General features: G+C 49.4%; 1 pseudogene; it reads left to right on the top strand.

The window, feature by feature from the left end:
• Positions 1 to 2,021: 2,021 nt before the first annotated feature.
• On the top strand, positions 2,022 to 3,114 carry LOC116475437 (keratin, type I cytoskeletal 18-like; annotated as a pseudogene).
• Positions 3,115 to 3,465: the final 351 nt, after the last annotated feature.

Here is a 3,465-nt window from a genome sequence, read left to right on the forward strand (position 1 = left end):
CGCACCCAGCGGCCTGAGTGAGAGCGCCTGCGCAGTTAAGGGGCTCGGGGTGGCCTGCCCGGGCGCTGGGCGGAGTCTGGGCATGCGCGGACACGGAGTACCCACCTACTTACCTGCTCTCTTGTCATCCGTGAGAAGGGTTCGTGCTGAGAAGATATTTCAGGACCTGGTTACCTTTAAAATAGGTCTCGCTTGGTGATTCGGAGTATAGGCTTTGGAGTCAGGCCTGAGTTAAGTCTGAGCTCTTGACAGTTAAAGTCTGTGTGACCTTGGGCAAGTTATTTAACCAGAGTTCAGTTTCTTCAGTGGTAAAATGAGGATAATTATGGAACCATTTACTGAGTCGTTGGGAGGATTAGATTGCCAGGACAATAACCTGGCACGTAGAAGACCTCAAAAAATGATAACAGTGAGTAGTAGTAGTGCCAGTCATAGAGCCCAACAGATGATAGTCCTGATTTTGTGTTGGATACACGGCCTGGAGACACAGCCTTAGATTTAAAATGAGAAGACCTGGGTTGAAACTCCCAGTTAACTTGCTGTGTGACCTCAGGCAAATGCAGCACTTGGTCCAAGGCTGGCTATGCATAAGGTTGGCTATCTTTCCCATGGAATATTCCTTCAGTGAGGATGAGCTGCTGCCAGGTAGACAGTGGGTTTGGATCTGGGCCAAATATCCTGACTTCCCAAAAGTGTGGCTAGTGTAACAAAAGACACATAGCAGGCTTTCCCAAAAATGTATGCTTTCCCTTTGTTACAAATAATACTTAATTGAAACCAGAAAACATTAACTTCTAATTACCACATGTACCATTTAGGACTGGCTTTTAGAAAGACAACCTCACACACTGATGTTTCCCACTAATATTCAATGGTTAACGTTTCAGAAACACAATTCAGTGTTCTAATTTATCGGTCATATATACATAAAGCTGCAAAACCTTGTTTAAAGCAGTTACATGCTGAAATCTTCTGGTTGAATTGGAGATAGAAATCTCAAGCCATCCCCGGCCGGGTGCGGTGGCTCACGCTTGTAATCCCAGAACTTTGGGAGGCCAAGGCAGGCGGATCACGAGGCTAGGAGATCGAGACCACGGTGAAACCCTGTCTCTCCTAAAAAAATAGAAAAAAATTAGCCGGGCGTGGTGGCGGGCGCCTGTAGTCCCAGCTACTCCGAGAGTCTGAGGCAGGAGAATGGTGTGAACCCGGGAGGTGGAGCTTGCAGTGAGCCGAGATTGCGCCACTGCACTCCAGCCTGGGCGACAGAGCGAGACTCCGTCTCAAAAAAAAAGAAATCTCAAGCCATCCCCATCTCCCTTCCCCTCAGATCTTTCTTTCTCCCTATCAATCGATCTTGCCCAGGTGAAAATATTTCAAATTCCATAATACCAAAAGCACAAGCAACAAAAGAAAAACAAACTGGACTTCATTAAAATTAAAAACTAGGCTGGGCACAGTGGTTCACACCTGTAATCTCAACACTTTGGGAGGCCAAGGCAGGAGGATCACTTGAGGTCATGAGTTCAAGACAAGCTGAGGCAACATAGTGAGATCCCATCACTATTAAAAAATAATAATAATTGGCAAGGTGCAGTGGCTCATGTCTGTAATCCCAGCACTTTGGGAGGCCAACGCAGGAGGATTGCTTGAGACCAGGCGTTCAAGACCAACCTGGGCAATGTAACAAGAACCCATCTCAGGAGGTCAAGGCTGCAGTGAGCTGTGATGGCACCACTACACTCCAGCCTGGGCAACACAGTAACATCCTGTCTCAAAAAAAAATTAAAGTCGTCGGCAAAGCCTGAGTCCTGTCCTCTCACTCTCCTCCCTGGACAGCATAAGCTTTACCTCTCGCTCCACCTTCTCCACCAGCTACTGGTCCCTGGGTTCTGTCCAGGCACCCAGCTACGGTGCCCGGCTGGTCAGCAGCATAGCCAGTGTCTGTGCAGGCACAGGGGCTCTGGCTCCCGGATCTCCATGTCCTGCTCCACCAGCTACCTGAGCGGCGTGGGTTCATGGGGATGGCCGGGGGTCTGGCAGGAATGGGAGGCATCCAGAACAAGAAGGAGACCATGCAAAGCCTGAACAACTGCCTGGCCTCCTACCTGGACAGAGTGAGGAGCCTGGAGACCAAGAACTGGAAGCTGGAGAGTAAAATCCAGGAGCACCTGTAGAAGAAGGGACCCCAGGTCAGAGACTGGAGCCATTACTTCAAGACCATTGAGGGCCTGAGGGCTCAGATCTTCACAAATACCGTGGACAATGCCTGCATTGTTCTGCAGATTGACAATGCTGGTCTTGCTGCTGATGACTTTTAGAGTCAAGTATGAGACAGAGCTGGCCATGCACCAGTCTGTGGAGAGCCACATCCGTGGGCTCCGGAGGTCACTGATGACAACAGTGTCACTCGGCTGCAGCTGGAGACAGAGATCGAAGCTCTCAAGGAGGAGCTGCTCTTCATGAAGAAGAACCATGAAGAGGAAGTAAAAGGTCTACAGGCCCAGATTGCCAGCTCTGGGTTAACCATGGAGGTAGATGCCCCCAAATCTCAGGACATTGCCAAGATCCTGGCAGACATCCGGCCCCAATATGACGAGCTGGCTCGGAAGAACTGAGAGGAGCTGGACAAATACTGGTCTCAGCAGATTGAGGAGAGCACCTCAGTGGTCACCACGCAGTCCACCAAGGTTGGAGCTGCTGGGATGATGCTCACAGAGCTGAGATGTACAGTCTAGTCCTTGGAGATCAACCTGGCTTCCATGAGAAATCTGAAGGCCAGCTTGGAGAAGAGCCTGAGGGAGGTGGAGGCCCACTATGCCTTGCAGAGGGAGCAGCTCAACGGGATCCTGCTGCACCTGGAGTCAGAGCTGGCACAGACCCGGGCGGAGGGACAGTGCCAGGCCCAAGAGTAGGAGGCCCTGCTGAACATCAAGGTCAAGCTGGAGGCTGAGAGCGCCGCCTACTGCTGCCTGCTGGAAGATGGCGAGGACTTCAATCTTGGTGATGCCCTGGACAGCAGCAACTCCATGCAAACCATCCAAAAGACTACCACCCGCCGGATAGTGGATGGCAAAGTGGTGTCTGACCAACGACACCAAAATTCTGAGACATTAAGCCAGCAGAAGCAGGGTACCCTTTGGGGAGCAAAAGGCCAATAAAAAGTTCAGAGGTCAAAAAGAAATTGAAAACTTTTCTACGTCAAAGAACCCTATGAAGAAAATGGGGGTAAAAACCCCACAGAATGGGAGAAAATATTTGCAAATCAGATATCCAATAAGGGTCTAGTATCCAGAATTTATAACAAACACTTTCAGCTCAACAACAGAAAAACAACCCAATTTAAAAATGAGCAAGGGACTTAAACTGACATTTTTCCAAAGAGGATGTACAGATGGCCAACAAACACATGAAAATATATTCATCATCAGTCAGTAGGGAAATGCAAATTAAGGCACAGTGAGATAC

This window comes from Hylobates moloch, unplaced genomic scaffold (genome assembly GCF_009828535.3).
Source record: "Hylobates moloch isolate HMO894 unplaced genomic scaffold, HMol_V3 SCAFFOLD_10, whole genome shotgun sequence".
Classification (NCBI taxonomy): Eukaryota; Metazoa; Chordata; class Mammalia; order Primates; family Hylobatidae; genus Hylobates; species Hylobates moloch.